The following is a 22,423-nucleotide window of genomic DNA, read 5'->3' on the forward strand; positions in this document are numbered from 1 at the left end:
GCAGGCTTGCACAAGTGGGCAGCTGCTCGCCGCCTGGGCGTGCGCTCGTGCCCTCTCGCTCGCTGCTCTGGGCCTACGGCAGCCTTTTGTCCGCCGTTCTCTTCGGTGCTGCTGGGAGAAAGAAGCCCGGGCGGGCAGCACCCTCGGTCCTGGCGCCGGCCCCCCCCGCGCCTCACCTGGAGGCGTGGGCCAGTGGCGCAACGGATAACGCGCCTGACTACGGATCAGGAGATTGCAGGTTCGACTCCTGCCTGGCTTGTGGTGACGGCACCTTCCGGGATGCGGGTGCTTTTTTTTTTTCTTTCCCTTTCCCTTTCCCTTTCCCTTTCCCTTTCCTCCCCTTCTTTGTTCTCCTTCCCCCGGCGGCCAGGAAAAGCGCGTGCCCCACGGGGCCAAGAGGAACACTGGCCGCGGCTTTCAGCGCCGCTCCATTGCCGTGACCGGGCCTCCTCGCCCGCCAAACTTTTCGCCCGCCTGACCCCGATGTGATTTGAACACATAGCCTTCTGATCTGGAGTCAGACGCGCTGCCGTTGCGCCACGAGGCCAGCCGGCAGGCCCTGCAGCTCTTGGTGCTGCGAGGGCGGGCAGCGGGGCCGGGAAGGAGCCGCGGCGGAAAAAGAAGGGGCTGCATTGGCCGTGAATCGAACACGGGCCTCCCGCGTGGCGGGCGAGAATTCTACCACTGAACCACCAATGCCTTGCTGGGAGGAACCGGCCTTCGAGCGGAGCCTGTGCTCTCGGCCGTGCGGCCACCTGCCAGGGCCCGAGGCGGCGGCGGCCTGCCAGCCAAAGGGGGCCTCTCCGGCAGGCCCCTCAGTGGCCGTGTCGGGCCCTGGGTTTCTGTAGTGTAGTGGTTATCACGTTCGCTTCACACGCGAAAGGTCCCTGGTTCGAAACCAGGCAGAAACAGGCCTCCTTTTGCCGTGGGGCCTGGAAAAACGCAGGCTTGCACAAGTGGGCAGCTGCTCGCCGCCTGGGCGTGCGCTCGTGCCCTCTCGCTCGCTGCTCTGGGCCTACGGCAGCCTTTTGTCCGCCGTTCTCTTCGGTGCTGCTGGGAGAAAGAAGCCCGGGCGGGCAGCACCCTCGGTCCTGGCGCCGGCCCCCCCCCGCGCCTCACCTGGAGGCGTGGGCCAGTGGCGCAACGGATAACGCGCCTGACTACGGATCAGGAGATTGCAGGTTCGACTCCTGCCTGGCTTGTGGTGACGGCACCTTCCGGGATGCGGGTGCTTTTTTTTTTTCTTTCCCTTTCCCTTTCCCTTTCCCTTTCCCTTTCCCTTTCCCTTTCCTCCCCTTCTTTGTTCTCCTTCCCCCGGCGGCCAGGAAAAGCGCGTGCCCCACGGGGCCAAGAGGAACACTGGCCGCGGCTTTCAGCGCCGCTCCATTGCCGTGACCGGGCCTCCTCGCCCGCCAAACTTTTCGCCCGCCTGACCCCGATGTGATTTGAACACATAGCCTTCTGATCTGGAGTCAGACGCGCTGCCGTTGCGCCACGAGGCCAGCCGGCAGGCCCTGCAGCTCTTGGTGCTGCGAGGGCGGGCAGCGGGGCCGGGAAGGAGCCGCGGCGGAAAAAGAAGGGGCTGCATTGGCCGTGAATCGAACACGGGCCTCCCGCGTGGCGGGCGAGAATTCTACCACTGAACCACCAATGCCTTGCTGGGAGGAACCGGCCTTCGAGCGGAGCCTGTGCTCTCGGCCGTGCGGCCACCTGCCAGGGCCCGAGGCGGCGGCGGCCTGCCAGCCAAAGGGGGCCTCTCCGGCAGGCCCCTCAGTGGCCGTGTCGGGCCCTGGGTTTCTGTAGTGTAGTGGTTATCACGTTCGCTTCACACGCGAAAGGTCCCTGGTTCGAAACCAGGCAGAAACAGGCCTCCTTTTGCCGTGGGGCCTGGAAAAACGCAGGCTTGCACAAGTGGGCAGCTGCTCGCCGCCTGGGCGTGCGCTCGTGCCCTCTCGCTCGCTGCTCTGGGCCTACGGCAGCCTTTTGTCCGCCGTTCTCTTCGGTGCTGCTGGGAGAAAGAAGCCCGGGCGGGCAGCACCCTCGGTCCTGGCGCCGGCCCCCCCCGCGCCTCACCTGGAGGCGTGGGCCAGTGGCGCAACGGATAACGCGCCTGACTACGGATCAGGAGATTGCAGGTTCGACTCCTGCCTGGCTTGTGGTGACGGCACCTTCCGGGATGCGGGTGCTTTTTTTTTTTCTTTCCCTTTCCCTTTCCCTTTCCCTTTCCCTTTCCCTTTCCTCCCCTTCTTTGTTCTCCTTCCCCCGGCGGCCAGGAAAAGCGCGTGCCCCACGGGGCCAAGAGGAACACTGGCCGCGGCTTTCAGCGCCGCTCCATTGCCGTGACCGGGCCTCCTCGCCCGCCAAACTTTTCGCCCGCCTGACCCCGATGTGATTTGAACACATAGCCTTCTGATCTGGAGTCAGACGCGCTGCCGTTGCGCCACGAGGCCAGCCGGCAGGCCCTGCAGCTCTTGGTGCTGCGAGGGCGGGCAGCGGGGCCGGGAAGGAGCCGCGGCGGAAAAAGAAGGGGCTGCATTGGCCGTGAATCGAACACGGGCCTCCCGCGTGGCGGGCGAGAATTCTACCACTGAACCACCAATGCCTTGCTGGGAGGAACCGGCCTTCGAGCGGAGCCTGTGCTCTCGGCCGTGCGGCCACCTGCCAGGGCCCGAGGCGGCGGCGGCCTGCCAGCCAAAGGGGGCCTCTCCGGCAGGCCCCTCAGTGGCCGTGTCGGGCCCTGGGTTTCTGTAGTGTAGTGGTTATCACGTTCGCTTCACACGCGAAAGGTCCCTGGTTCGAAACCAGGCAGAAACAGGCCTCCTTTTGCCGTGGGGCCTGGAAAAACGCAGGCTTGCACAAGTGGGCAGCTGCTCGCCGCCTGGGCGTGCGCTCGTGCCCTCTCGCTCGCTGCTCTGGGCCTACGGCAGCCTTTTGTCCGCCGTTCTCTTCGGTGCTGCTGGGAGAAAGAAGCCCGGGCGGGCAGCACCCTCGGTCCTGGCACCGGCCCCCCCCGCGCCTCACCTGGAGGCGTGGGCCAGTGGCGCAACGGATAACGCGCCTGACTACGGATCAGGAGATTGCAGGTTCGACTCCTGCCTGGCTTGTGGTGACGGCACCTTCCGGGATGCGGGTGCTTTTTTTTTTTCTTTCCCTTTCCCTTTCCCTTTCCCTTTCCCTTTCCCTTTCCTCCCCTTCTTTGTTCTCCTTCCCCCGGCGGCCAGGAAAAGCGCGTGCCCCACGGGGCCAAGAGGAACACTGGCCGCGGCTTTCAGCGCCGCTCCATTGCCGTGACCGGGCCTCCTCGCCCGCCAAACTTTTCGCCCGCCTGACCCCGATGTGATTTGAACACATAGCCTTCTGATCTGGAGTCAGACGCGCTGCCGTTGCGCCACGAGGCCAGCCGGCAGGCCCTGCAGCTCTTGGTGCTGCGAGGGCGGGCAGCGGGGCCGGGAAGGAGCCGCGGCGGAAAAAGAAGGGGCTGCATTGGCCGTGAATCGAACACGGGCCTCCCGCGTGGCGGGCGAGAATTCTACCACTGAACCACCAATGCCTTGCTGGGAGGAACCGGCCTTCGAGCGGAGCCTGTGCTCTCGGCCGTGCGGCCACCTGCCAGGGCCCGAGGCGGCGGCGGCCTGCCAGCGAAAGGGGGCCTCTCCGGCAGGCCCCTCAGTGGCCGTGTCGGGCCCTGGGTTTCTGTAGTGTAGTGGTTATCACGTTCGCTTCACACGCGAAAGGTCCCTGGTTCGAAACCAGGCAGAAACAGGCCTCCTTTTGCCGTGGGGCCTGGAAAAACGCAGGCTTGCACAAGTGGGCAGCTGCTCGCCGCCTGGGCGTGCGCTCGTGCCCTCTCGCTCGCTGCTCTGGGCCTACGGCAGCCTTTTGTCCGCCGTTCTCTTCGGTGCTGCTGGGAGAAAGAAGCCCGGGCGGGCAGCACCCTCGGTCCTGGCGCCGGCCCCCCCCGCGCCTCACCTGGAGGCGTGGGCCAGTGGCGCAACGGATAACGCGCCTGACTACGGATCAGGAGATTGCAGGTTCGACTCCTGCCTGGCTTGTGGTGACGGCACCTTCCGGGATGCGGGTGCTTTTTTTTTTTCTTTCCCTTTCCCTTTCCCTTTCCCTTTCCTCCCCTTCTTTGTTCTCCTTCCCCCGGCGGCCAGGAAAAGCGCGTGCCCCACGGGGCCAAGAGGAACACTGGCCGCGGCTTTCAGCGCCGCTCCATTGCCGTGACCGGGCCTCCTCGCCCGCCAAACTTTTCGCCCGCCTGACCCCGATGTGATTTGAACACATAGCCTTCTGATCTGGAGTCAGACGCGCTGCCGTTGCGCCACGAGGCCAGCCGGCAGGCCCTGCAGCTCTTGGTGCTGCGAGGGCGGGCAGCGGGGCCGGGAAGGAGCCGCGGCGGAAAAAGAAGGGGCTGCATTGGCCGTGAATCGAACACGGGCCTCCCGCGTGGCGGGCGAGAATTCTACCACTGAACCACCAATGCCTTGCTGGGAGGAACCGGCCTTCGAGCGGAGCCTGTGCTCTCGGCCGTGCGGCCACCTGCCAGGGCCCGAGGCGGCGGCGGCCTGCCAGCGAAAGGGGGCCTCTCCGGCAGGCCCCTCAGTGGCCGTGTCGGGCCCTGGGTTTCTGTAGTGTAGTGGTTATCACGTTCGCTTCACACGCGAAAGGTCCCTGGTTCGAAACCAGGCAGAAACAGGCCTCCTTTTGCCGTGGGGCCTGGAAAAACGCAGGCTTGCACAAGTGGGCAGCTGCTCGCCGCCTGGGCGTGCGCTCGTGCCCTCTCGCTCGCTGCTCTGGGCCTACGGCAGCCTTTTGTCCGCCGTTCTCTTCGGTGCTGCTGGGAGAAAGAAGCCCGGGCGGGCAGCACCCTCGGTCCTGGCGCCGGCCCCCCCCCGCGCCTCACCTGGAGGCGTGGGCCAGTGGCGCAACGGATAACGCGCCTGACTACGGATCAGGAGATTGCAGGTTCGACTCCTGCCTGGCTTGTGGTGACGGCACCTTCCGGGATGCGGGTGCTTTTTTTTTTTCTTTCCCTTTCCCTTTCCCTTTCCCTTTCCCTTTCCTCCCCTTCTTTGTTCTCCTTCCCCCGGCGGCCAGGAAAAGCGCGTGCCCCACGGGGCCAAGAGGAACACTGGCCGCGGCTTTCAGCGCCGCTCCATTGCCGTGACCGGGCCTCCTCGCCCGCCAAACTTTTCGCCCGCCTGACCCCGATGTGATTTGAACACATAGCCTTCTGATCTGGAGTCAGACGCGCTGCCGTTGCGCCACGAGGCCAGCCGGCAGGCCCTGCAGCTCTTGGTGCTGCGAGGGCGGGCAGCGGGGCCGGGAAGGAGCCGCGGCGGAAAAAGAAGGGGCTGCATTGGCCGTGAATCGAACACGGGCCTCCCGCGTGGCGGGCGAGAATTCTACCACTGAACCACCAATGCCTTGCTGGGAGGAACCGGCCTTCGAGCGGAGCCTGTGCTCTCGGCCGTGCGGCCACCTGCCAGGGCCCGAGGCGGCGGCGGCCTGCCAGCCAAAGGGGGCCTCTCCGGCAGGCCCCTCAGTGGCCGTGTCGGGCCCTGGGTTTCTGTAGTGTAGTGGTTATCACGTTCGCTTCACACGCGAAAGGTCCCTGGTTCGAAACCAGGCAGAAACAGGCCTCCTTTTGCCGTGGGGCCTGGAAAAACGCAGGCTTGCACAAGTGGGCAGCTGCTCGCCGCCTGGGCGTGCGCTCGTGCCCTCTCGCTCGCTGCTCTGGGCCTACGGCAGCCTTTTGTCCGCCGTTCTCTTCGGTGCTGCTGGGAGAAAGAAGCCCGGGCGGGCAGCACCCTCGGTCCTGGCGCCGGCCCCCCCCGCGCCTCACCTGGAGGCGTGGGCCAGTGGCGCAACGGATAACGCGCCTGACTACGGATCAGGAGATTGCAGGTTCGACTCCTGCCTGGCTTGTGGTGACGGCACCTTCCGGGATGCGGGTGCTTTTTTTTTTTCTTTCCCTTTCCCTTTCCCTTTCCCTTTCCCTTTCCCTTTCCTCCCCTTCTTTGTTCTCCTTCCCCCGGCGGCCAGGAAAAGCGCGTGCCCCACGGGGCCAAGAGGAACACTGGCCGCGGCTTTCAGCGCCGCTCCATTGCCGTGACCGGGCCTCCTCGCCCGCCAAACTTTTCGCCCGCCTGACCCCGATGTGATTTGAACACATAGCCTTCTGATCTGGAGTCAGACGCGCTGCCGTTGCGCCACGAGGCCAGCCGGCAGGCCCTGCAGCTCTTGGTGCTGCGAGGGCGGGCAGCGGGGCCGGGAAGGAGCCGCGGCGGAAAAAGAAGGGGCTGCATTGGCCGTGAATCGAACACGGGCCTCCCGCGTGGCGGGCGAGAATTCTACCACTGAACCACCAATGCCTTGCTGGGAGGAACCGGCCTTCGAGCGGAGCCTGTGCTCTCGGCCGTGCGGCCACCTGCCAGGGCCCGAGGCGGCGGCGGCCTGCCAGCCAAAGGGGGCCTCTCCGGCAGGCCCCTCAGTGGCCGTGTCGGGCCCTGGGTTTCTGTAGTGTAGTGGTTATCATGTTCGCTTCACACGCGAAAGGTCCCTGGTTCGAAACCAGGCAGAAACAGGCCTCCTTTTGCCGTGGGGCCTGGAAAAACGCAGGCTTGCACAAGTGGGCAGCTGCTCGCCGCCTGGGCGTGCGCTCGTGCCCTCTCGCTCGCTGCTCTGGGCCTACGGCAGCCTTTTGTCCGCCGTTCTCTTCGGTGCTGCTGGGAGAAAGAAGCCCGGGCGGGCAGCACCCTCGGTCCTGGCGCCGGCCCCCCCCGCGCCTCACCTGGAGGCGTGGGCCAGTGGCGCAACGGATAACGCGCCTGACTACGGATCAGGAGATTGCAGGTTCGACTCCTGCCTGGCTTGTGGTGACGGCACCTTCCGGGATGCGGGTGCTTTTTTTTTTTCTTTCCCTTTCCCTTTCCTCCCCTTCTTTGTTCTCCTTCCCCCGGCGGCCAGGAAAAGCGCGTGCCCCACGGGGCCAAGAGGAACACTGGCCGCGGCTTTCAGCGCCGCTCCATTGCCGTGACCGGGCCTCCTCGCCCGCCAAACTTTTCGCCCGCCTGACCCCGATGTGATTTGAACACATAGCCTTCTGATCTGGAGTCAGACGCGCTGCCGTTGCGCCACGAGGCCAGCCGGCAGGCCCTGCAGCTCTTGGTGCTGCGAGGGCGGGCAGCGGGGCCGGGAAGGAGCCGCGGCGGAAAAAGAAGGGGCTGCATTGGCCGTGAATCGAACACGGGCCTCCCGCGTGGCGGGCGAGAATTCTACCACTGAACCACCAATGCCTTGCTGGGAGGAACCAGCCTTCGAGCGGAGCCTGTGCTCTCGGCCGTGCGGCCACCTGCCAGGGCCCGAGGCGGCGGCGGCCTGCCAGCCAAAGGGGGCCTCTCCGGCAGGCCCCTCAGTGGCCGTGTCGGGCCCTGGGTTTCTGTAGTGTAGTGGTTATCACGTTCGCTTCACACGCGAAAGGTCCCTGGTTCGAAACCAGGCAGAAACAGGCCTACTTTTGCCGTGGGGCCTGGAAAAACGCAGGCTTGCACAAGTGGGCAGCTGCTCGCCGCCTGGGCGTGCGCTCGTGCCCTCTCGCTCGCTGCTCTGGGCCTACGGCAGCCTTTTGTCCGCCGTTCTCTTCGGTGCTGCTGGGAGAAAGAAGCCCGGGCGGGCAGCACCCTCGGTCCTGGCGCCGGCCCCCCCCGCGCCTCACCTGGAGGCGTGGGCCAGTGGCGCAACGGATAACGCGCCTGACTACGGATCAGGAGATTGCAGGTTCGACTCCTGCCTGGCTTGTGGTGACGGCACCTTCCGGGATGCGGGTGCTTTTTTTTTTTCTTTCCCTTTCCCTTTCCCTTTCCCTTTCCCTTTCCCTTTCCTCCCCTTCTTTGTTCTCCTTCCCCCGGCGGCCAGGAAAAGCGCGTGCCCCACGGGGCCAAGAGGAACACTGGCCGCGGCTTTCAGCGCCGCTCCATTGCCGTGACCGGGCCTCCTCGCCCGCCAAACTTTTCGCCCGCCTGACCCCGATGTGATTTGAACACATAGCCTTCTGATCTGGAGTCAGACGCGCTGCCGTTGCGCCACGAGGCCAGCCGGCAGGCCCTGCAGCTCTTGGTGCTGCGAGGGCGGGCAGCGGGGCCGGGAAGGAGCCGCGGCGGAAAAAGAAGGGGCTGCATTGGCCGTGAATCGAACACGGGCCTCCCGCGTGGCGGGCGAGAATTCTACCACTGAACCACCAATGCCTTGCTGGGAGGAACCGGCCTTCGAGCGGAGCCTGTGCTCTCGGCCGTGCGGCCACCTGCCAGGGCCCGAGGCGGCGGCGGCCTGCCAGCCAAAGGGGGCCTCTCCGGCAGGCCCCTCAGTGGCCGTGTCGGGCCCTGGGTTTCTGTAGTGTAGTGGTTATCACGTTCGCTTCACACGCGAAAGGTCCCTGGTTCGAAACCAGGCAGAAACAGGCCTCCTTTTGCCGTGGGGCCTGGAAAAACGCAGGCTTGCACAAGTGGGCAGCTGCTCGCCGCCTGGGCGTGCGCTCGTGCCCTCTCGCTCGCTGCTCTGGGCCTACGGCAGCCTTTTGTCCGCCGTTCTCTTCGGTGCTGCTGGGAGAAAGAAGCCCGGGCGGGCAGCACCCTCGGTCCTGGCGCCGGCCCCCCCCCGCGCCTCACCTGGAGGCGTGGGCCAGTGGCGCAACGGATAACGCGCCTGACTACGGATCAGGAGATTGCAGGTTCGACTCCTGCCTGGCTTGTGGTGACGGCACCTTCCGGGATGCGGGTGCTTTTTTTTTTTCTTTCCCTTTCCCTTTCCCTTTCCCTTTCCCTTTCCTCCCCTTCTTTGTTCTCCTTCCCCCGGCGGCCAGGAAAAGCGCGTGCCCCACGGGGCCAAGAGGAACACTGGCCGCGGCTTTCAGCGCCGCTCCATTGCCGTGACCGGGCCTCCTCGCCCGCCAAACTTTTCGCCCGCCTGACCCCGATGTGATTTGAACACATAGCCTTCTGATCTGGAGTCAGACGCGCTGCCGTTGCGCCACGAGGCCAGCCGGCAGGCCCTGCAGCTCTTGGTGCTGCGAGGGTGGGCAGCGGGGCCGGGAAGGAGCCGCGGCGGAAAAAGAAGGGGCTGCATTGGCCGTGAATCGAACACGGGCCTCCCGCGTGGCGGGCGAGAATTCTACCACTGAACCACCAATGCCTTGCTGGGAGGAACCGGCCTTCGAGCGGAGCCTGTGCTCTCGGCCGTGCGGCCACCTGCCAGGGCCCGAGGCGGCGGCGGCCTGCCAGCCAAAGGGGGCCTCTCCGGCAGGCCCCTCAGTGGCCGTGTCGGGCCCTGGGTTTCTGTAGTGTAGTGGTTATCACGTTCGCTTCACACGCGAAAGGTCCCTGGTTTGAAACCAGGCAGAAACAGGCCTCCTTTTGCCGTGGGGCCTGGAAAAACGCAGGCTTGCACAAGTGGGCAGCTGCTCGCCGCCTGGGCGTGCGCTCGTGCCCTCTCGCTCGCTGCTCTGGGCCTACGGCAGCCTTTTGTCCGCCGTTCTCTTCGGTGCTGCTGGGAGAAAGAAGCCCGGGCGGGCAGCACCCTCGGTCCTGGCGCCGGCCCCCCCCGCACCTCACCTGGAGGCGTGGGCCAGTGGCGCAACGGATAACGCGCCTGACTACGGATCAGGAGATTGCAGGTTCGACTCCTGCCTGGCTTGTGGTGACGGCACCTTCCGGGATGCGGGTGCTTTTTTTTTTTCTTTCCCTTTCCCTTTCCCTTTCCCTTTCCCTTTCCCTTTCCTCCCCTTCTTTGTTCTCCTTCCCCCGGCGGCCAGGAAAAGCGCGTGCCCCACGGGGCCAAGAGGAACACTGGCCGCGGCTTTCAGCGCCGCTCCATTGCCGTGACCGGGCCTCCTCGCCCGCCAAACTTTTCGCCCGCCTGACCCCGATGTGATTTGAACACATAGCCTTCTGATCTGGAGTCAGACGCGCTGCCGTTGCGCCACGAGGCCAGCCGGCAGGCCCTGCAGCTCTTGGTGCTGCGAGGGCGGGCAGCGGGGCCGGGAAGGAGCCGCGGCGGAAAAAGAAGGGGCTGCATTGGCCGTGAATCGAACACGGGCCTCCCGCGTGGCGGGCGAGAATTCTACCACTGAACCACCAATGCCTTGCTGGGAGGAACCGGCCTTCGAGCGGAGCCTGTGCTCTCGGCCGTGCGGCCACCTGCCAGGGCCCGAGGCGGCGGCGGCCTGCCAGCCAAAGGGGGCCTCTCCGGCAGGCCCCTCAGTGGCCGTGTCGGGCCCTGGGTTTCTGTAGTGTAGTGGTTATCACGTTCGCTTCACACGCGAAAGGTCCCTGGTTCGAAACCAGGCAGAAACAGGCCTCCTTTTGCCGTGGGGCCTGGAAAAACGCAGGCTTGCACAAGTGGGCAGCTGCTCGCCGCCTGGGCGTGCGCTCGTGCCCTCTCGCTCGCTGCTCTGGGCCTACGGCAGCCTTTTGTCCGCCGTTCTCTTCGGTGCTGCTGGGAGAAAGAAGCCCGGGCGGGCAGCACCCTCGGTCCTGGCGCCGGCCCCCCCCCGCGCCTCACCTGGAGGCGTGGGCCAGTGGCGCAACGGATAACGTGCCTGACTACGGATCAGGAGATTGCAGGTTCGACTCCTGCCTGGCTTGTGGTGACGGCACCTTCCGGGATGCGGGTGCTTTTTTTTTTTCTTTCCCTTTCCCTTTCCCTTTCCCTTTCCCTTTCCCTTTCCCTTTCCTCCCCTTCTTTGTTCTCCTTCCCCCGGCGGCCAGGAAAAGCGCGTGCCCCACGGGGCCAAGAGGAACACTGGCCGCGGCTTTCAGCGCCGCTCCATTGCCGTGACCGGGCCTCCTCGCCCGCCAAACTTTTCGCCCGCCTGACCCCGATGTGATTTGAACACATAGCCTTCTGATCTGGAGTCAGACGCGCTGCCGTTGCGCCACGAGGCCAGCCGGCAGGCCCTGCAGCTCTTGGTGCTGCGAGGGCGGGCAGCGGGGCCGGGAAGGAGCCGCGGCGGAAAAAGAAGGGGCTGCATTGGCCGTGAATCGAACACGGGCCTCCCGCGTGGCGGGCGAGAATTCTACCACTGAACCACCAATGCCTTGCTGGGAGGAACCGGCCTTCGAGCGGAGCCTGTGCTCTCGGCCGTGCGGCCACCTGCCAGGGCCCGAGGCGGCGGCGGCCTGCCAGCCAAAGGGGGCCTCTCCGGCAGGCCCCTCAGTGGCCGTGTCGGGCCCTGGGTTTCTGTAGTGTAGTGGTTATCATGTTCGCTTCACACGCGAAAGGTCCCTGGTTCGAAACCAGGCAGAAACAGGCCTCCTTTTGCCGTGGGGCCTGGAAAAACGCAGGCTTGCACAAGTGGGCAGCTGCTCGCCGCCTGGGCGTGCGCTCGTGCCCTCTCGCTCGCTGCTCTGGGCCTACGGCAGCCTTTTGTCCGCCGTTCTCTTCGGTGCTGCTGGGAGAAAGAAGCCCGGGCGGGCAGCACCCTCGGTCCTGGCGCCGGCCCCCCCCGCGCCTCACCTGCAGGCGTGGGCCAGTGGCGCAACGGATAACGCGCCTGACTACGGATCAGGAGATTGCAGGTTCGACTCCTGCCTGGCTTGTGGTGACGGCACCTTCCGGGATGCGGGTGCTTTTTTTTTTTCTTTCCCTTTCCCTTTCCCTTTCCTCCCCTTCTTTGTTCTCCTTCCCCCGGCGGCCAGGAAAAGCGCGTGCCCCACGGGGCCAAGAGGAACACTGGCCGCGGCTTTCAGCGCCGCTCCATTGCCGTGACCGGGCCTCCTCGCCCGCCAAACTTTTCGCCCGCCTGACCCCGATGTGATTTGAACACATAGCCTTCTGATCTGGAGTCAGACGCGCTGCCGTTGCGCCACGAGGCCAGCCGGCAGGCCCTGCAGCTCTTGGTGCTGCGAGGGCGGGCAGCGGGGCCGGGAAGGAGCCGCGGCGGAAAAAGAAGGGGCTGCATTGGCCGTGAATCGAACACGGGCCTCCCGCGTGGCGGGCGAGAATTCTACCACTGAACCACCAATGCCTTGCTGGGAGGAACCGGCCTTCGAGCGGAGCCTGTGCTCTCGGCCGTGCGGCCACCTGCCAGGGCCCGAGGCGGCGGCGGCCTGCCAGCCAAAGGGGGCCTCTCCGGCAGGCCCCTCAGTGGCCGTGTCGGGCCCTGGGTTTCTGTAGTGTAGTGGTTATCACGTTCGCTTCACACGCGAAAGGTCCCTGGTTCGAAACCAGGCAGAAACAGGCCTCCTTTTGCCGTGGGGCCTGGAAAAACGCAGGCTTGCACAAGTGGGCAGCTGCTCGCCGCCTGGGCGTGCGCTCGTGCCCTCTCGCTCGCTGCTCTGGGCCTACGGCAGCCTTTTGTCCGCCGTTCTCTTCGGTGCTGCTGGGAGAAAGAAGCCCGGGCGGGCAGCACCCTCGGTCCTGGCGCCGGCCCCCCCCGCGCCTCACCTGGAGGCGTGGGCCAGTGGCGCAACGGATAACGCGCCTGACTACGGATCAGGAGATTGCAGGTTCGACTCCTGCCTGGCTTGTGGTGACGGCACCTTCCGGGATGCGGGTGCTTTTTTTTTTTCTTTCCCTTTCCCTTTCCCTTTCCCTTTCCCTTTCCTCCCCTTCTTTGTTCTCCTTCCCCCGGCGGCCAGGAAAAGCGCGTGCCCCACGGGGCCAAGAGGAACACTGGCCGCGGCTTTCAGCGCCGCTCCATTGCCGTGACCGGGCCTCCTCGCCCGCCAAACTTTTCGCCCGCCTGACCCCGATGTGATTTGAACACATAGCCTTCTGATCTGGAGTCAGACGCGCTGCCGTTGCGCCACGAGGCCAGCCGGCAGGCCCTGCAGCTCTTGGTGCTGCGAGGGTGGGCAGCGGGGCCGGGAAGGAGCCGCGGCGGAAAAAGAAGGGGCTGCATTGGCCGTGAATCGAACACGGGCCTCCCGCGTGGCGGGCGAGAATTCTACCACTGAACCACCAATGCCTTGCTGGGAGGAACCGGCCTTCGAGCGGAGCCTGTGCTCTCGGCCGTGCGGCCACCTGCCAGGGCCCGAGGCGGCGGCGGCCTGCCAGCCAAAGGGGGCCTCTCCGGCAGGCCCCTCAGTGGCCGTGTCGGGCCCTGGGTTTCTGTAGTGTAGTGGTTATCACGTTCGCTTCACACGCGAAAGGTCCCTGGTTCGAAACCAGGCAGAAACAGGCCTCCTTTTGCCGTGGGGCCTGGAAAAACGCAGGCTTGCACAAGTGGGCAGCTGCTCGCCGCCTGGGCGTGCGCTCGTGCCCTCTCGCTCGCTGCTCTGGGCCTACGGCAGCCTTTTGTCCGCCGTTCTCTTCGGTGCTGCTGGGAGAAAGAAGCCCGGGCGGGCAGCACCCTCGGTCCTGGCGCCGGCCCCCCCCGCGCCTCACCTGGAGGCGTGGGCCAGTGGCGCAACGGATAACGCGCCTGACTACGGATCAGGAGATTGCAGGTTCGACTCCTGCCTGGCTTGTGGTGACGGCACCTTCCGGGATGCGGGTGCTTTTTTTTTTTCTTTCCCTTTCCCTTTCCCTTTCCCTTTCCCTTTCCTCCCCTTCTTTGTTCTCCTTCCCCCGGCGGCCAGGAAAAGCGCGTGCCCCACGGGGCCAAGAGGAACACTGGCCGCGGCTTTCAGCGCCGCTCCATTGCCGTGACCGGGCCTCCTCGCCCGCCAAACTTTTCGCCCGCCTGACCCCGATGTGATTTGAACACATAGCCTTCTGATCTGGAGTCAGACGCGCTGCCGTTGCGCCACGAGGCCAGCCGGCAGGCCCTGCAGCTCTTGGTGCTGCGAGGGCGGGCAGCGGGGCCGGGAAGGAGCCGCGGCGGAAAAAGAAGGGGCTGCATTGGCCGTGAATCGAACACGGGCCTCCCGCGTGGCGGGCGAGAATTCTACCACTGAACCACCAATGCCTTGCTGGGAGGAACCGGCCTTCGAGCGGAGCCTGTGCTCTCGGCCGTGCGGCCACCTGCCAGGGCCCGAGGCGGCGGCGGCCTGCCAGCCAAAGGGGGCCTCTCCGGCAGGCCCCTCAGTGGCCGTGTCGGGCCCTGGGTTTCTGTAGTGTAGTGGTTATCACGTTCGCTTCACACGCGAAAGGTCCCTGGTTCGAAACCAGGCAGAAACAGGCCTCCTTTTGCCGTGGGGCCTGGAAAAACGCAGGCTTGCACAAGTGGGCAGCTGCTCGCCGCCTGGGCGTGCGCTCGTGCCCTCTCGCTCGCTGCTCTGGGCCTACGGCAGCCTTTTGTCCGCCGTTCTCTTCGGTGCTGCTGGGAGAAAGAAGCCCGGGCGGGCAGCACCCTCGGTCCTGGCGCCGGCCCCCCCCCGCGCCTCACCTGGAGGCGTGGGCCAGTGGCGCAACGGATAACGTGCCTGACTACGGATCAGGAGATTGCAGGTTCGACTCCTGCCTGGCTTGTGGTGACGGCACCTTCCGGGATGCGGGTGCTTTTTTTTTTTCTTTCCCTTTCCCTTTCCCTTTCCCTTTCCCTTTCCCTTTCCCTTTCCTCCCCTTCTTTGTTCTCCTTCCCCCGGCGGCCAGGAAAAGCGCGTGCCCCACGGGGCCAAGAGGAACACTGGCCGCGGCTTTCAGCGCCGCTCCATTGCCGTGACCGGGCCTCCTCGCCCGCCAAACTTTTCGCCCGCCTGACCCCGATGTGATTTGAACACATAGCCTTCTGATCTGGAGTCAGACGCGCTGCCGTTGCGCCACGAGGCCAGCCGGCAGGCCCTGCAGCTCTTGGTGCTGCGAGGGCGGGCAGCGGGGCCGGGAAGGAGCCGCGGCGGAAAAAGAAGGGGCTGCATTGGCCGTGAATCGAACACGGGCCTCCCGCGTGGCGGGCGAGAATTCTACCACTGAACCACCAATGCCTTGCTGGGAGGAACCGGCCTTCGAGCGGAGCCTGTGCTCTCGGCCGTGCGGCCACCTGCCAGGGCCCGAGGCGGCGGCGGCCTGCCAGCCAAAGGGGGCCTCTCCGGCAGGCCCCTCAGTGGCCGTGTCGGGCCCTGGGTTTCTGTAGTGTAGTGGTTATCATGTTCGCTTCACACGCGAAAGGTCCCTGGTTCGAAACCAGGCAGAAACAGGCCTCCTTTTGCCGTGGGGCCTGGAAAAACGCAGGCTTGCACAAGTGGGCAGCTGCTCGCCGCCTGGGCGTGCGCTCGTGCCCTCTCGCTCGCTGCTCTGGGCCTACGGCAGCCTTTTGTCCGCCGTTCTCTTCGGTGCTGCTGGGAGAAAGAAGCCCGGGCGGGCAGCACCCTCGGTCCTGGCGCCGGCCCCCCCCGCGCCTCACCTGCAGGCGTGGGCCAGTGGCGCAACGGATAACGCGCCTGACTACGGATCAGGAGATTGCAGGTTCGACTCCTGCCTGGCTTGTGGTGACGGCACCTTCCGGGATGCGGGTGCTTTTTTTTTTTCTTTCCCTTTCCCTTTCCCTTTCCTCCCCTTCTTTGTTCTCCTTCCCCCGGCGGCCAGGAAAAGCGCGTGCCCCACGGGGCCAAGAGGAACACTGGCCGCGGCTTTCAGCGCCGCTCCATTGCCGTGACCGGGCCTCCTCGCCCGCCAAACTTTTCGCCCGCCTGACCCCGATGTGATTTGAACACATAGCCTTCTGATCTGGAGTCAGACGCGCTGCCGTTGCGCCACGAGGCCAGCCGGCAGGCCCTGCAGCTCTTGGTGCTGCGAGGGCGGGCAGCGGGGCCGGGAAGGAGCCGCGGCGGAAAAAGAAGGGGCTGCATTGGCCGTGAATCGAACACGGGCCTCCCGCGTGGCGGGCGAGAATTCTACCACTGAACCACCAATGCCTTGCTGGGAGGAACCGGCCTTCGAGCGGAGCCTGTGCTCTCGGCCGTGCGGCCACCTGCCAGGGCCCGAGGCGGCGGCGGCCTGCCAGCCAAAGGGGGCCTCTCCGGCAGGCCCCTCAGTGGCCGTGTCGGGCCCTGGGTTTCTGTAGTGTAGTGGTTATCACGTTCGCTTCACACGCGAAAGGTCCCTGGTTCGAAACCAGGCAGAAACAGGCCTCCTTTTGCCGTGGGGCCTGGAAAAACGCAGGCTTGCACAAGTGGGCAGCTGCTCGCCGCCTGGGCGTGCGCTCGTGCCCTCTCGCTCGCTGCTCTGGGCCTACGGCAGCCTTTTGTCCGCCGTTCTCTTCGGTGCTGCTGGGAGAAAGAAGCCCGGGCGGGCAGCACCCTCGGTCCTGGCGCCGGCCCCCCCCCCGCGCCTCACCTGGAGGCGTGGGCCAGTGGCGCAACGGATAACGCGCCTGACTACGGATCAGGAGATTGCAGGTTCGACTCCTGCCTGGCTTGTGGTGACGGCACCTTCCGGGATGCGGGTGCTTTTTTTTTTTCTTTCCCTTTCCCTTTCCCTTTCCTCCCCTTCTTTGTTCTCCTTCCCCCGGCGGCCAGGAAAAGCGCGTGCCCCACGGGGCCAAGAGGAACACTGGCCGCGGCTTTCAGCGCCGCTCCATTGCCGTGACCGGGCCTCCTCGCCCGCCAAACTTTTCGCCCGCCTGACCCCGATGTGATTTGAACACATAGCCTTCTGATCTGGAGTCAGACGCGCTGCCGTTGCGCCACGAGGCCAGCCGGCAGGCCCTGCAGCTCTTGGTGCTGCGAGGGCGGGCAGCGGGGCCGGGAAGGAGCCGCGGCGGAAAAAGAAGGGGCTGCATTGGCCGTGAATCGAACACGGGCCTCCCGCGTGGCGGGCGAGAATTCTACCACTGAACCACCAATGCCTTGCTGGGAGGAACCGGCCTTCGAGCGGAGCCTGTGCTCTCGGCCGTGCGGCCACCTGCCAGGGCCCGAGGCGGCGGCGGCCTGCCAGCCAAAGGGGGCCTCTCCGGCAGGCCCCTCAGTGGCCGTGTCGGGCCCTGGGTTTCTGTAGTGTAGTGGTTATCACGTTCGCTTCACACGCGAAAGGTCCCTGGTTCGAAACCAGGCAGAAACAGGCCTCCTTTTGCCGTGGGGCCTGGAAAAACGCAGGCTTGCACAAGTGGGCAGCTGCTCGCCGCCTGGGCGTGCGCTCGTGCCCTCTCGCTCGCTGCTCTGGGCCTACGGCAGCCTTTTGTCCGCCGTTCTCTTCGGTGCTGCTGGGAGAAAGAAGCCCGGGCGGGCAGCACCCTCGGTCCTGGCGCCGGCCCCCCCCCGCGCCTCACCTGGAGGCGTGGGCCAGTGGCGCAACGGATAACGCGCCTGACTACGGATCAGGAGATTGCAGGTTCGACTCCTGCCTGGCTTGTGGTGACGGCACCTTCCGGGATGCGGGTGCTTTTTTTTTTTCTTTCCCTTTCCCTTTCCCTTTCCCTTTCCCTTTCCTCCCCTTCTTTGTTCTCCTTCCCCCGGCGGCCAGGAAAAGCGCGTGCCCCACGGGGCCAAGAGGAACACTGGCCGCGGCTTTCAGCGCCGCTCCATTGCCGTGACCGGGCCTCCTCGCCCGCCAAACTTTTCGCCCGCCTGACCCCGATGTGATTTGAACACATAGCCTTCTGATCTGGAGTCAGACGCGCTGCCGTTGCGCCACGAGGCCAGCCGGCAGGCCCTGCAGCTCTTGGTGCTGCGAGGGCGGGCAGCGGGGCCGGGAAGGAGCCGCGGCGGAAAAAGAAGGGGCTGCATTGGCCGTGAATCGAACACGGGCCTCCCGCGTGGCGGGCGAGAATTCTACCACTGAACCACCAATGCCTTGCTGGGAGGAACCGGCCTTCGAGCGGAGCCTGTGCTCTCGGCCGTGCGGCCACCTGCCAGGGCCCGAGGCGGCGGCGGCCTGCCAGCCAAAGGGGGCCTCTCCGGCAGGCCCCTCAGTGGCCGTGTCGGGCCCTGGGTTTCTGTAGTGTAGTGGTTATCACGTTCGCTTCACACGCGAAAGGTCCCTGGTTCGAAACCAGGCAGAAACAGGCCTCCTTTTGCCGTGGGGCCTGGAAAAACGCAGGCTTGCACAAGTGGGCAGCTGCTCGCCGCCTGGGCGTGCGCTCGTGCCCTCTCGCTCGCTGCTCTGGGCCTACGGCAGCCTTTTGTCCGCCGTTCTCTTCGGTGCTGCTGGGAGAAAGAAGCCCGGGCGGGCAGCACCCTCGGTCCTGGCGCCGGCCCCCCCCGCGCCTCACCTGGAGGCGTGGGCCAGTGGCGCAACGGATAACGCGCCTGACTACGGATCAGGAGATTGCAGGTTCGACTCCTGCCTGGCTTGTGGTGACGGCACCTTCCGGGATGCGGGTGCTTTTTTTTTTTCTTTCCCTTTCCCTTTCCCTTTCCCTTTCCCTTTCCTCCCCTTCTTTGTTCTCCTTCCCCCGGCGGCCAGGAAAAGCGCGTGCCCCACGGGGCCAAGAGGAACACTGGCCGCGGCTTTCAGCGCCGCTCCATTGCCGTGACCGGGCCTCCTCGCCCGCCAAACTTTTCGCCCGCCTGACCCCGATGTGATTTGAACACATAGCCTTCTGATCTGGAGTCAGACGCGCTGCCGTTGCGCCACGAGGCCAGCCGGCAGGCCCTGCAGCTCTTGGTGCTGCGAGGGCGGGCAGCGGGGCCGGGAAGGAGCCGCGGCGGAAAAAGAAGGGGCTGCATTGGCCGTGAATCGAACACGGGCCTCCCGCGTGGCGGGCGAGAATTCTACCACTGAACCACCAATGCCTTGCTGGGAGGAACCGGCCTTCGAGCGGAGCCTGTGCTCTCGGCCGTGCGGCCACCTGCCAGGGCCCGAGGCGGCGGCGGCCTGCCAGCCAAAGGGGGCCTCTCCGGCAGGCCCCTCAGTGGCCGTGTTGGGCCCTGGGTTTCTGTAGTGTAGTGGTTATCACGTTCGCTTCACACGCGAAAGGTCCCTGGTTCAAAACCAGGCAGAAACAGGCCTCCTTTTGCCGTGGGGCCTGGAAAAACGCAGGCTTGCACAAGTGGGCAGCTGCTCGCCGCCTGGGCGTGCGCTCGTGCCCTCTCGCTCGCTGCTCTGGGCCTACGGCAGCCTTTTGTCCGCCGTTCTCTTCGGTGCTGCTGGGAGAAAGAAGCCCGGGCGGGCAGCACCCTCGGTCCTGGCGCCGGCCCCCCCCCCGCGCCTCACCTGGAGGCGTGGGCCAGTGGCGCAACGGATAACGTGCCTGACTACGGATCAGGAGATTGCAGGTTCGACTCCTGCCTGGCTTGTGGTGACGGCACCTTCCGGGATGCGGGTGCTTTTTTTTTTTCTTTCCCTTTCCCTTTCCCTTTCCCTTTCCCTTTCCTCCCCTTCTTTGTTCTCCTTCCCCCGGCGGCCAGGAAAAGCGCGTGCCCCACGGGGCCAAGAGGAACACTGGCCGCGGCTTTCAGCGCCGCTCCATTGCCGTGACCGGGCCTCCTCGCCCGCCAAACTTTTCGCCCGCCTGACCCCGATGTGATTTGAACACATAGCCTTCTGATCTGGAGTCAGACGCGCTGCCGTTGCGCCACGAGGCCAGCCGGCAGGCCCTGCAGCTCTTGGTGCTGCGAGGGCGGGCAGCGGGGCCGGGAAGGAGCCGCGGCGGAAAAAGAAGGGGCTGCATTGGCCGTGAATCGAACACGGGCCTCCCGCGTGGCGGGCGAGAATTCTACCACTGAACCACCAATGCCTTGCTGGGAGGAACCGGCCTTCGAGCGGAGCCTGTGCTCTCGGCCGTGCGGCCACCTGCCAGGGCCCGAGGCGGCGGCGGCCTGCCAGCCAAAGGGGGCCTCTCCGGCAGGCCCCTCAGTGGCCGTGTTGGGCCCTGGGTTTCTGTAGTGTAGTGGTTATCACGTTCGCTTCACACGCGAAAGGTCCCTGGTTCGAAACCAGGCAGAAACAGGCCTCCTTTTGCCGTGGGGCCTGGAAAAACGCAGGCTTGCACAAGTGGGCAGCTGCTCGCCGCCTGGGCGTGCGCTCGTGCCCTCTCGCTCGCTGCTCTGGGCCTACGGCAGCCTTTTGTCCGCCGTTCTCTTCGGTGCTGCTGGGAGAAAGAAGCCCGGGCGGGCAGCACCCTCGGTCCTGGCGCCGGCCCCCCCCCGCGCCTCACCTGGAGGCGTGGGCCAGTGGCGCAACGGATAACGTGCCTGACTACGGATCAGGAGATTGCAGGTTCGACTCCTGCCTGGCTTGTGGTGACGGCACCTTCCGGGATGCGGGTGCTTTTTTTTTTTCTTTCCCTTTCCCTTTCCCTTTCCCTTTCCCTTTCCTCCCCTTCTTTGTTCTCCTTCCCCCGGCGGCCAGGAAAAGCGCGTGCCCCACGGGGCCAAGAGGAACACTGGCCGCGGCTTTCAGCGCCGCTCCATTGCCGTGACCGGGCCTCCTCGCCCGCCAAACTTTTCGCCCGCCTGACCCCGATGTGATTTGAACACATAGCCTTCTGATCTGGAGTCAGACGCGCTGCCGTTGCGCCACGAGGCCAGCCGGCAGGCCCTGCAGCTCTTGGTGCTGCGAGGGCGGGCAGCGGGGCCGGGAAGGAGCCGCGGCGGAAAAAGAAGGGGCTGCATTGGCCGTGAATCGAACACGGGCCTCCCGCGTGGCGGGCGAGAATTCTACCACTGAACCACCAATGCCTTGCTGGGAGGAACCGGCCTTCGAGCGGAGCCTGTGCTCTCGGCCGTGCGGCCACCTGCCAGGGCCCGAGGCGGCGGCGGCCTGCCAGCCAAAGGGGGCCTCTCCGGCAGGCCCCTCAGTGGCCGTGTCGGGCCCTGGGTTTCTGTAGTGTAGTGGTTATCACGTTCGCTTCACACGCGAAAGGTCCCTGGTTCGAAACCAGGCAGAAACAGGCCTCCTTTTGCCGTGGGGCCTGGAAAAACGCAGGCTTGCACAAGTGGGCAGCTGCTCGCCGCCTGGGCGTGCGCTCGTGCCCTCTCGCTCGCTGCTCTGGGCCTACGGCAGCCTTTTGTCCGCCGTTCTCTTCGGTGCTGCTGGGAGAAAGAAGCCCGGGCGGGCAGCACCCTCGGTCCTGGCGCCGGCCCCCCCCCGCGCCTCACCTGGAGGCGTGGGCCAGTGGCGCAACGGATAACGCGCCTGACTACGGATCAGGAGATTGCAGGTTCGACTCCTGCCTGGCTTGTGGTGACGGCACCTTCCGGGATGCGGGTGCTTTTTTTTTTTCTTTCCCTTTCCCTTTCCCTTTCCCTTTCCCTTTCCCTTTCCTCCCCTTCTTTGTTCTCCTTCCCCCGGCGGCCAGGAAAAGCGCGTGCCCCACGGGGCCAAGAGGAACACTGGCCGCGGCTTTCAGCGCCGCTCCATTGCCGTGACCGGGCCTCCTCGCCCGCCAAACTTTTCGCCCGCCTGACCCCGATGTGATTTGAACACATAGCCTTCTGATCTGGAGTCAGACGCGCTGCCGTTGCGCCACGAGGCCAGCCGGCAGGCCCTGCAGCTCTTGGTGCTGCGAGGGTGGGCAGCGGGGCCGGGAAGGAGCCGCGGCGGAAAAAGAAGGGGCTGCATTGGCCGTGAATCGAACACGGGCCTCCCGCGTGGCGGGCGAGAATTCTACCACTGAACCACCAATGCCTTGCTGGGAGGAACCGGCCTTCGAGCGGAGCCTGTGCTCTCGGCCGTGCGGCCACCTGCCAGGGCCCGAGGCGGCGGCGGCCTGCCAGCCAAAGGGGGCCTCTCCGGCAGGCCCCTCAGTGGCCGTGTCGGGCCCTGGGTTTCTGTAGTGTAGTGGTTATCACGTTCGCTTCACACGCGAAAGGTCCCTGGTTCGAAACCAGGCAGAAACAGGCCTCCTTTTGCCGTGGGGCCTGGAAAAACGCAGGCTTGCACAAGTGGGCAGCTGCTCGCCGCCTGGGCGTGCGCTCGTGCCCTCTCGCTCGCTGCTCTGGGCCTACGGCAGCCTTTTGTCCGCCGTTCTCTTCGGTGCTGCTGGGAGAAAGAAGCCCGGGCGGGCAGCACCCTCGGTCCTGGCGCCGGCCCCCCCCCGCGCCTCACCTGGAGGCGTGGGCCAGTGGCGCAACGGATAACGCGCCTGACTACGGATCAGGAGATTGCAGGTTCGACTCCTGCCTGGCTTGTGGTGACGGCACCTTCCGGGATGCGGGTGCTTTTTTTTTTTCTTTCCCTTTCCCTTTCCCTTTCCCTTTCCCTTTCCTCCCCTTCTTTGTTCTCCTTCCCCCGGCGGCCAGGAAAAGCGCGTGCCCCACGGGGCCAAGAGGAACACTGGCCGCGGCTTTCAGCGCCGCTCCATTGCCGTGACCGGGCCTCCTCGCCCGCCAAACTTTTCGCCCGCCTGACCCCGATGTGATTTGAACACATAGCCTTCTGATCTGGAGTCAGACGCGCTGCCGTTGCGCCACGAGGCCAGCCGGCAGGCCCTGCAGCTCTTGGTGCTGCGAGGGCGGGCAGCGGGGCCGGGAAGGAGCCGCGGCGGAAAAAGAAGGGGCTGCATTGGCCGTGAATCGAACACGGGCCTCCCGCGTGGCGGGCGAGAATTCTACCACTGAACCACCAATGCCTTGCTGGGAGGAACCGGCCTTCGAGCGGAGCC

The 22,423-nt window shown here is 65.6% G+C and overlaps 86 non-coding genes across 86 annotated transcripts; 38 read left to right on the forward strand and 48 right to left on the reverse strand.

The window, feature by feature from the left end:
• Positions 1-186: 186 nt before the first annotated feature.
• On the forward strand, positions 187-259 carry TRNAR-ACG (transfer RNA arginine (anticodon ACG)). The gene has a single exon. It is a non-coding gene; the product is annotated as a tRNA-Arg (tRNA).
• A 216-nt stretch (positions 260-475) lies between these two features.
• On the reverse strand, positions 476-547 carry TRNAW-CCA (transfer RNA tryptophan (anticodon CCA)). Its single transcript has one exon. It is a non-coding gene; the product is annotated as a tRNA-Trp (tRNA).
• Positions 548-628: 81 nt separating this feature from the next.
• On the reverse strand, positions 629-699 carry TRNAG-GCC (transfer RNA glycine (anticodon GCC)). The gene has a single exon. It is a non-coding gene; the product is annotated as a tRNA-Gly (tRNA).
• Positions 700-838: 139 nt separating this feature from the next.
• Positions 839-911, forward strand: TRNAV-CAC (transfer RNA valine (anticodon CAC)). Its single transcript has one exon. It is a non-coding gene; the product is annotated as a tRNA-Val (tRNA).
• Positions 912-1,129: 218 nt separating this feature from the next.
• TRNAR-ACG (transfer RNA arginine (anticodon ACG)) lies at positions 1,130-1,202 on the forward strand. The gene has a single exon. It is a non-coding gene; the product is annotated as a tRNA-Arg (tRNA).
• A 228-nt stretch (positions 1,203-1,430) lies between these two features.
• TRNAW-CCA (transfer RNA tryptophan (anticodon CCA)) lies at positions 1,431-1,502 on the reverse strand. Its single transcript has one exon. It is a non-coding gene; the product is annotated as a tRNA-Trp (tRNA).
• Positions 1,503-1,583: 81 nt separating this feature from the next.
• On the reverse strand, positions 1,584-1,654 carry TRNAG-GCC (transfer RNA glycine (anticodon GCC)). Its single transcript has one exon. It is a non-coding gene; the product is annotated as a tRNA-Gly (tRNA).
• Positions 1,655-1,793: 139 nt separating this feature from the next.
• Positions 1,794-1,866, forward strand: TRNAV-CAC (transfer RNA valine (anticodon CAC)). The gene has a single exon. It is a non-coding gene; the product is annotated as a tRNA-Val (tRNA).
• A 217-nt stretch (positions 1,867-2,083) lies between these two features.
• Positions 2,084-2,156, forward strand: TRNAR-ACG (transfer RNA arginine (anticodon ACG)). The gene has a single exon. It is a non-coding gene; the product is annotated as a tRNA-Arg (tRNA).
• Positions 2,157-2,378: 222 nt separating this feature from the next.
• Positions 2,379-2,450, reverse strand: TRNAW-CCA (transfer RNA tryptophan (anticodon CCA)). Its single transcript has one exon. It is a non-coding gene; the product is annotated as a tRNA-Trp (tRNA).
• An 81-nt stretch (positions 2,451-2,531) lies between these two features.
• Positions 2,532-2,602, reverse strand: TRNAG-GCC (transfer RNA glycine (anticodon GCC)). The gene has a single exon. It is a non-coding gene; the product is annotated as a tRNA-Gly (tRNA).
• A 139-nt stretch (positions 2,603-2,741) lies between these two features.
• Positions 2,742-2,814, forward strand: TRNAV-CAC (transfer RNA valine (anticodon CAC)). Its single transcript has one exon. It is a non-coding gene; the product is annotated as a tRNA-Val (tRNA).
• A 217-nt stretch (positions 2,815-3,031) lies between these two features.
• TRNAR-ACG (transfer RNA arginine (anticodon ACG)) lies at positions 3,032-3,104 on the forward strand. The gene has a single exon. It is a non-coding gene; the product is annotated as a tRNA-Arg (tRNA).
• A 222-nt stretch (positions 3,105-3,326) lies between these two features.
• TRNAW-CCA (transfer RNA tryptophan (anticodon CCA)) lies at positions 3,327-3,398 on the reverse strand. Its single transcript has one exon. It is a non-coding gene; the product is annotated as a tRNA-Trp (tRNA).
• Positions 3,399-3,479: 81 nt separating this feature from the next.
• Positions 3,480-3,550, reverse strand: TRNAG-GCC (transfer RNA glycine (anticodon GCC)). Its single transcript has one exon. It is a non-coding gene; the product is annotated as a tRNA-Gly (tRNA).
• A 139-nt stretch (positions 3,551-3,689) lies between these two features.
• TRNAV-CAC (transfer RNA valine (anticodon CAC)) lies at positions 3,690-3,762 on the forward strand. The gene has a single exon. It is a non-coding gene; the product is annotated as a tRNA-Val (tRNA).
• Positions 3,763-3,979: 217 nt separating this feature from the next.
• On the forward strand, positions 3,980-4,052 carry TRNAR-ACG (transfer RNA arginine (anticodon ACG)). The gene has a single exon. It is a non-coding gene; the product is annotated as a tRNA-Arg (tRNA).
• Positions 4,053-4,262: 210 nt separating this feature from the next.
• TRNAW-CCA (transfer RNA tryptophan (anticodon CCA)) lies at positions 4,263-4,334 on the reverse strand. Its single transcript has one exon. It is a non-coding gene; the product is annotated as a tRNA-Trp (tRNA).
• Positions 4,335-4,415: 81 nt separating this feature from the next.
• On the reverse strand, positions 4,416-4,486 carry TRNAG-GCC (transfer RNA glycine (anticodon GCC)). The gene has a single exon. It is a non-coding gene; the product is annotated as a tRNA-Gly (tRNA).
• A 139-nt stretch (positions 4,487-4,625) lies between these two features.
• TRNAV-CAC (transfer RNA valine (anticodon CAC)) lies at positions 4,626-4,698 on the forward strand. Its single transcript has one exon. It is a non-coding gene; the product is annotated as a tRNA-Val (tRNA).
• A 218-nt stretch (positions 4,699-4,916) lies between these two features.
• TRNAR-ACG (transfer RNA arginine (anticodon ACG)) lies at positions 4,917-4,989 on the forward strand. Its single transcript has one exon. It is a non-coding gene; the product is annotated as a tRNA-Arg (tRNA).
• A 216-nt stretch (positions 4,990-5,205) lies between these two features.
• Positions 5,206-5,277, reverse strand: TRNAW-CCA (transfer RNA tryptophan (anticodon CCA)). The gene has a single exon. It is a non-coding gene; the product is annotated as a tRNA-Trp (tRNA).
• An 81-nt stretch (positions 5,278-5,358) lies between these two features.
• Positions 5,359-5,429, reverse strand: TRNAG-GCC (transfer RNA glycine (anticodon GCC)). Its single transcript has one exon. It is a non-coding gene; the product is annotated as a tRNA-Gly (tRNA).
• Positions 5,430-5,568: 139 nt separating this feature from the next.
• On the forward strand, positions 5,569-5,641 carry TRNAV-CAC (transfer RNA valine (anticodon CAC)). The gene has a single exon. It is a non-coding gene; the product is annotated as a tRNA-Val (tRNA).
• A 217-nt stretch (positions 5,642-5,858) lies between these two features.
• Positions 5,859-5,931, forward strand: TRNAR-ACG (transfer RNA arginine (anticodon ACG)). Its single transcript has one exon. It is a non-coding gene; the product is annotated as a tRNA-Arg (tRNA).
• Positions 5,932-6,153: 222 nt separating this feature from the next.
• Positions 6,154-6,225, reverse strand: TRNAW-CCA (transfer RNA tryptophan (anticodon CCA)). The gene has a single exon. It is a non-coding gene; the product is annotated as a tRNA-Trp (tRNA).
• Positions 6,226-6,306: 81 nt separating this feature from the next.
• On the reverse strand, positions 6,307-6,377 carry TRNAG-GCC (transfer RNA glycine (anticodon GCC)). The gene has a single exon. It is a non-coding gene; the product is annotated as a tRNA-Gly (tRNA).
• A 429-nt stretch (positions 6,378-6,806) lies between these two features.
• TRNAR-ACG (transfer RNA arginine (anticodon ACG)) lies at positions 6,807-6,879 on the forward strand. The gene has a single exon. It is a non-coding gene; the product is annotated as a tRNA-Arg (tRNA).
• A 198-nt stretch (positions 6,880-7,077) lies between these two features.
• Positions 7,078-7,149, reverse strand: TRNAW-CCA (transfer RNA tryptophan (anticodon CCA)). Its single transcript has one exon. It is a non-coding gene; the product is annotated as a tRNA-Trp (tRNA).
• Positions 7,150-7,230: 81 nt separating this feature from the next.
• On the reverse strand, positions 7,231-7,301 carry TRNAG-GCC (transfer RNA glycine (anticodon GCC)). The gene has a single exon. It is a non-coding gene; the product is annotated as a tRNA-Gly (tRNA).
• Positions 7,302-7,440: 139 nt separating this feature from the next.
• TRNAV-CAC (transfer RNA valine (anticodon CAC)) lies at positions 7,441-7,513 on the forward strand. The gene has a single exon. It is a non-coding gene; the product is annotated as a tRNA-Val (tRNA).
• A 217-nt stretch (positions 7,514-7,730) lies between these two features.
• TRNAR-ACG (transfer RNA arginine (anticodon ACG)) lies at positions 7,731-7,803 on the forward strand. The gene has a single exon. It is a non-coding gene; the product is annotated as a tRNA-Arg (tRNA).
• A 222-nt stretch (positions 7,804-8,025) lies between these two features.
• Positions 8,026-8,097, reverse strand: TRNAW-CCA (transfer RNA tryptophan (anticodon CCA)). Its single transcript has one exon. It is a non-coding gene; the product is annotated as a tRNA-Trp (tRNA).
• Positions 8,098-8,178: 81 nt separating this feature from the next.
• On the reverse strand, positions 8,179-8,249 carry TRNAG-GCC (transfer RNA glycine (anticodon GCC)). Its single transcript has one exon. It is a non-coding gene; the product is annotated as a tRNA-Gly (tRNA).
• Positions 8,250-8,388: 139 nt separating this feature from the next.
• TRNAV-CAC (transfer RNA valine (anticodon CAC)) lies at positions 8,389-8,461 on the forward strand. Its single transcript has one exon. It is a non-coding gene; the product is annotated as a tRNA-Val (tRNA).
• Positions 8,462-8,679: 218 nt separating this feature from the next.
• TRNAR-ACG (transfer RNA arginine (anticodon ACG)) lies at positions 8,680-8,752 on the forward strand. Its single transcript has one exon. It is a non-coding gene; the product is annotated as a tRNA-Arg (tRNA).
• Positions 8,753-8,968: 216 nt separating this feature from the next.
• TRNAW-CCA (transfer RNA tryptophan (anticodon CCA)) lies at positions 8,969-9,040 on the reverse strand. The gene has a single exon. It is a non-coding gene; the product is annotated as a tRNA-Trp (tRNA).
• An 81-nt stretch (positions 9,041-9,121) lies between these two features.
• TRNAG-GCC (transfer RNA glycine (anticodon GCC)) lies at positions 9,122-9,192 on the reverse strand. Its single transcript has one exon. It is a non-coding gene; the product is annotated as a tRNA-Gly (tRNA).
• Positions 9,193-9,621: 429 nt separating this feature from the next.
• On the forward strand, positions 9,622-9,694 carry TRNAR-ACG (transfer RNA arginine (anticodon ACG)). The gene has a single exon. It is a non-coding gene; the product is annotated as a tRNA-Arg (tRNA).
• A 222-nt stretch (positions 9,695-9,916) lies between these two features.
• On the reverse strand, positions 9,917-9,988 carry TRNAW-CCA (transfer RNA tryptophan (anticodon CCA)). Its single transcript has one exon. It is a non-coding gene; the product is annotated as a tRNA-Trp (tRNA).
• An 81-nt stretch (positions 9,989-10,069) lies between these two features.
• On the reverse strand, positions 10,070-10,140 carry TRNAG-GCC (transfer RNA glycine (anticodon GCC)). Its single transcript has one exon. It is a non-coding gene; the product is annotated as a tRNA-Gly (tRNA).
• Positions 10,141-10,279: 139 nt separating this feature from the next.
• Positions 10,280-10,352, forward strand: TRNAV-CAC (transfer RNA valine (anticodon CAC)). The gene has a single exon. It is a non-coding gene; the product is annotated as a tRNA-Val (tRNA).
• Positions 10,353-10,871: 519 nt separating this feature from the next.
• Positions 10,872-10,943, reverse strand: TRNAW-CCA (transfer RNA tryptophan (anticodon CCA)). Its single transcript has one exon. It is a non-coding gene; the product is annotated as a tRNA-Trp (tRNA).
• Positions 10,944-11,024: 81 nt separating this feature from the next.
• Positions 11,025-11,095, reverse strand: TRNAG-GCC (transfer RNA glycine (anticodon GCC)). The gene has a single exon. It is a non-coding gene; the product is annotated as a tRNA-Gly (tRNA).
• A 429-nt stretch (positions 11,096-11,524) lies between these two features.
• On the forward strand, positions 11,525-11,597 carry TRNAR-ACG (transfer RNA arginine (anticodon ACG)). The gene has a single exon. It is a non-coding gene; the product is annotated as a tRNA-Arg (tRNA).
• Positions 11,598-11,801: 204 nt separating this feature from the next.
• On the reverse strand, positions 11,802-11,873 carry TRNAW-CCA (transfer RNA tryptophan (anticodon CCA)). The gene has a single exon. It is a non-coding gene; the product is annotated as a tRNA-Trp (tRNA).
• An 81-nt stretch (positions 11,874-11,954) lies between these two features.
• On the reverse strand, positions 11,955-12,025 carry TRNAG-GCC (transfer RNA glycine (anticodon GCC)). Its single transcript has one exon. It is a non-coding gene; the product is annotated as a tRNA-Gly (tRNA).
• Positions 12,026-12,164: 139 nt separating this feature from the next.
• On the forward strand, positions 12,165-12,237 carry TRNAV-CAC (transfer RNA valine (anticodon CAC)). Its single transcript has one exon. It is a non-coding gene; the product is annotated as a tRNA-Val (tRNA).
• A 217-nt stretch (positions 12,238-12,454) lies between these two features.
• TRNAR-ACG (transfer RNA arginine (anticodon ACG)) lies at positions 12,455-12,527 on the forward strand. Its single transcript has one exon. It is a non-coding gene; the product is annotated as a tRNA-Arg (tRNA).
• A 216-nt stretch (positions 12,528-12,743) lies between these two features.
• On the reverse strand, positions 12,744-12,815 carry TRNAW-CCA (transfer RNA tryptophan (anticodon CCA)). The gene has a single exon. It is a non-coding gene; the product is annotated as a tRNA-Trp (tRNA).
• An 81-nt stretch (positions 12,816-12,896) lies between these two features.
• Positions 12,897-12,967, reverse strand: TRNAG-GCC (transfer RNA glycine (anticodon GCC)). The gene has a single exon. It is a non-coding gene; the product is annotated as a tRNA-Gly (tRNA).
• Positions 12,968-13,106: 139 nt separating this feature from the next.
• Positions 13,107-13,179, forward strand: TRNAV-CAC (transfer RNA valine (anticodon CAC)). The gene has a single exon. It is a non-coding gene; the product is annotated as a tRNA-Val (tRNA).
• A 217-nt stretch (positions 13,180-13,396) lies between these two features.
• On the forward strand, positions 13,397-13,469 carry TRNAR-ACG (transfer RNA arginine (anticodon ACG)). Its single transcript has one exon. It is a non-coding gene; the product is annotated as a tRNA-Arg (tRNA).
• Positions 13,470-13,685: 216 nt separating this feature from the next.
• On the reverse strand, positions 13,686-13,757 carry TRNAW-CCA (transfer RNA tryptophan (anticodon CCA)). The gene has a single exon. It is a non-coding gene; the product is annotated as a tRNA-Trp (tRNA).
• An 81-nt stretch (positions 13,758-13,838) lies between these two features.
• On the reverse strand, positions 13,839-13,909 carry TRNAG-GCC (transfer RNA glycine (anticodon GCC)). Its single transcript has one exon. It is a non-coding gene; the product is annotated as a tRNA-Gly (tRNA).
• Positions 13,910-14,048: 139 nt separating this feature from the next.
• TRNAV-CAC (transfer RNA valine (anticodon CAC)) lies at positions 14,049-14,121 on the forward strand. Its single transcript has one exon. It is a non-coding gene; the product is annotated as a tRNA-Val (tRNA).
• A 519-nt stretch (positions 14,122-14,640) lies between these two features.
• On the reverse strand, positions 14,641-14,712 carry TRNAW-CCA (transfer RNA tryptophan (anticodon CCA)). Its single transcript has one exon. It is a non-coding gene; the product is annotated as a tRNA-Trp (tRNA).
• Positions 14,713-14,793: 81 nt separating this feature from the next.
• On the reverse strand, positions 14,794-14,864 carry TRNAG-GCC (transfer RNA glycine (anticodon GCC)). Its single transcript has one exon. It is a non-coding gene; the product is annotated as a tRNA-Gly (tRNA).
• Positions 14,865-15,293: 429 nt separating this feature from the next.
• TRNAR-ACG (transfer RNA arginine (anticodon ACG)) lies at positions 15,294-15,366 on the forward strand. Its single transcript has one exon. It is a non-coding gene; the product is annotated as a tRNA-Arg (tRNA).
• Positions 15,367-15,570: 204 nt separating this feature from the next.
• Positions 15,571-15,642, reverse strand: TRNAW-CCA (transfer RNA tryptophan (anticodon CCA)). Its single transcript has one exon. It is a non-coding gene; the product is annotated as a tRNA-Trp (tRNA).
• An 81-nt stretch (positions 15,643-15,723) lies between these two features.
• On the reverse strand, positions 15,724-15,794 carry TRNAG-GCC (transfer RNA glycine (anticodon GCC)). The gene has a single exon. It is a non-coding gene; the product is annotated as a tRNA-Gly (tRNA).
• Positions 15,795-15,933: 139 nt separating this feature from the next.
• TRNAV-CAC (transfer RNA valine (anticodon CAC)) lies at positions 15,934-16,006 on the forward strand. Its single transcript has one exon. It is a non-coding gene; the product is annotated as a tRNA-Val (tRNA).
• Positions 16,007-16,225: 219 nt separating this feature from the next.
• Positions 16,226-16,298, forward strand: TRNAR-ACG (transfer RNA arginine (anticodon ACG)). The gene has a single exon. It is a non-coding gene; the product is annotated as a tRNA-Arg (tRNA).
• A 204-nt stretch (positions 16,299-16,502) lies between these two features.
• Positions 16,503-16,574, reverse strand: TRNAW-CCA (transfer RNA tryptophan (anticodon CCA)). Its single transcript has one exon. It is a non-coding gene; the product is annotated as a tRNA-Trp (tRNA).
• An 81-nt stretch (positions 16,575-16,655) lies between these two features.
• TRNAG-GCC (transfer RNA glycine (anticodon GCC)) lies at positions 16,656-16,726 on the reverse strand. Its single transcript has one exon. It is a non-coding gene; the product is annotated as a tRNA-Gly (tRNA).
• A 139-nt stretch (positions 16,727-16,865) lies between these two features.
• TRNAV-CAC (transfer RNA valine (anticodon CAC)) lies at positions 16,866-16,938 on the forward strand. Its single transcript has one exon. It is a non-coding gene; the product is annotated as a tRNA-Val (tRNA).
• Positions 16,939-17,156: 218 nt separating this feature from the next.
• On the forward strand, positions 17,157-17,229 carry TRNAR-ACG (transfer RNA arginine (anticodon ACG)). Its single transcript has one exon. It is a non-coding gene; the product is annotated as a tRNA-Arg (tRNA).
• A 216-nt stretch (positions 17,230-17,445) lies between these two features.
• On the reverse strand, positions 17,446-17,517 carry TRNAW-CCA (transfer RNA tryptophan (anticodon CCA)). The gene has a single exon. It is a non-coding gene; the product is annotated as a tRNA-Trp (tRNA).
• An 81-nt stretch (positions 17,518-17,598) lies between these two features.
• On the reverse strand, positions 17,599-17,669 carry TRNAG-GCC (transfer RNA glycine (anticodon GCC)). Its single transcript has one exon. It is a non-coding gene; the product is annotated as a tRNA-Gly (tRNA).
• Positions 17,670-17,808: 139 nt separating this feature from the next.
• Positions 17,809-17,881, forward strand: TRNAV-CAC (transfer RNA valine (anticodon CAC)). Its single transcript has one exon. It is a non-coding gene; the product is annotated as a tRNA-Val (tRNA).
• Positions 17,882-18,098: 217 nt separating this feature from the next.
• Positions 18,099-18,171, forward strand: TRNAR-ACG (transfer RNA arginine (anticodon ACG)). Its single transcript has one exon. It is a non-coding gene; the product is annotated as a tRNA-Arg (tRNA).
• Positions 18,172-18,387: 216 nt separating this feature from the next.
• Positions 18,388-18,459, reverse strand: TRNAW-CCA (transfer RNA tryptophan (anticodon CCA)). Its single transcript has one exon. It is a non-coding gene; the product is annotated as a tRNA-Trp (tRNA).
• An 81-nt stretch (positions 18,460-18,540) lies between these two features.
• Positions 18,541-18,611, reverse strand: TRNAG-GCC (transfer RNA glycine (anticodon GCC)). Its single transcript has one exon. It is a non-coding gene; the product is annotated as a tRNA-Gly (tRNA).
• A 720-nt stretch (positions 18,612-19,331) lies between these two features.
• TRNAW-CCA (transfer RNA tryptophan (anticodon CCA)) lies at positions 19,332-19,403 on the reverse strand. The gene has a single exon. It is a non-coding gene; the product is annotated as a tRNA-Trp (tRNA).
• Positions 19,404-19,484: 81 nt separating this feature from the next.
• TRNAG-GCC (transfer RNA glycine (anticodon GCC)) lies at positions 19,485-19,555 on the reverse strand. The gene has a single exon. It is a non-coding gene; the product is annotated as a tRNA-Gly (tRNA).
• Positions 19,556-19,694: 139 nt separating this feature from the next.
• On the forward strand, positions 19,695-19,767 carry TRNAV-CAC (transfer RNA valine (anticodon CAC)). The gene has a single exon. It is a non-coding gene; the product is annotated as a tRNA-Val (tRNA).
• A 507-nt stretch (positions 19,768-20,274) lies between these two features.
• TRNAW-CCA (transfer RNA tryptophan (anticodon CCA)) lies at positions 20,275-20,346 on the reverse strand. The gene has a single exon. It is a non-coding gene; the product is annotated as a tRNA-Trp (tRNA).
• An 81-nt stretch (positions 20,347-20,427) lies between these two features.
• Positions 20,428-20,498, reverse strand: TRNAG-GCC (transfer RNA glycine (anticodon GCC)). Its single transcript has one exon. It is a non-coding gene; the product is annotated as a tRNA-Gly (tRNA).
• Positions 20,499-20,637: 139 nt separating this feature from the next.
• TRNAV-CAC (transfer RNA valine (anticodon CAC)) lies at positions 20,638-20,710 on the forward strand. The gene has a single exon. It is a non-coding gene; the product is annotated as a tRNA-Val (tRNA).
• A 218-nt stretch (positions 20,711-20,928) lies between these two features.
• On the forward strand, positions 20,929-21,001 carry TRNAR-ACG (transfer RNA arginine (anticodon ACG)). Its single transcript has one exon. It is a non-coding gene; the product is annotated as a tRNA-Arg (tRNA).
• Positions 21,002-21,223: 222 nt separating this feature from the next.
• Positions 21,224-21,295, reverse strand: TRNAW-CCA (transfer RNA tryptophan (anticodon CCA)). The gene has a single exon. It is a non-coding gene; the product is annotated as a tRNA-Trp (tRNA).
• An 81-nt stretch (positions 21,296-21,376) lies between these two features.
• Positions 21,377-21,447, reverse strand: TRNAG-GCC (transfer RNA glycine (anticodon GCC)). Its single transcript has one exon. It is a non-coding gene; the product is annotated as a tRNA-Gly (tRNA).
• A 139-nt stretch (positions 21,448-21,586) lies between these two features.
• TRNAV-CAC (transfer RNA valine (anticodon CAC)) lies at positions 21,587-21,659 on the forward strand. The gene has a single exon. It is a non-coding gene; the product is annotated as a tRNA-Val (tRNA).
• Positions 21,660-21,877: 218 nt separating this feature from the next.
• Positions 21,878-21,950, forward strand: TRNAR-ACG (transfer RNA arginine (anticodon ACG)). The gene has a single exon. It is a non-coding gene; the product is annotated as a tRNA-Arg (tRNA).
• Positions 21,951-22,166: 216 nt separating this feature from the next.
• TRNAW-CCA (transfer RNA tryptophan (anticodon CCA)) lies at positions 22,167-22,238 on the reverse strand. Its single transcript has one exon. It is a non-coding gene; the product is annotated as a tRNA-Trp (tRNA).
• Positions 22,239-22,319: 81 nt separating this feature from the next.
• TRNAG-GCC (transfer RNA glycine (anticodon GCC)) lies at positions 22,320-22,390 on the reverse strand. The gene has a single exon. It is a non-coding gene; the product is annotated as a tRNA-Gly (tRNA).
• Between the last annotated feature and the right edge of the window lie 33 nt (positions 22,391-22,423).

Source organism: Pelodiscus sinensis, chromosome 3 (assembly GCF_049634645.1).
Source record: "Pelodiscus sinensis isolate JC-2024 chromosome 3, ASM4963464v1, whole genome shotgun sequence".
Classification (NCBI taxonomy): Eukaryota; Metazoa; Chordata; order Testudines; family Trionychidae; genus Pelodiscus; species Pelodiscus sinensis.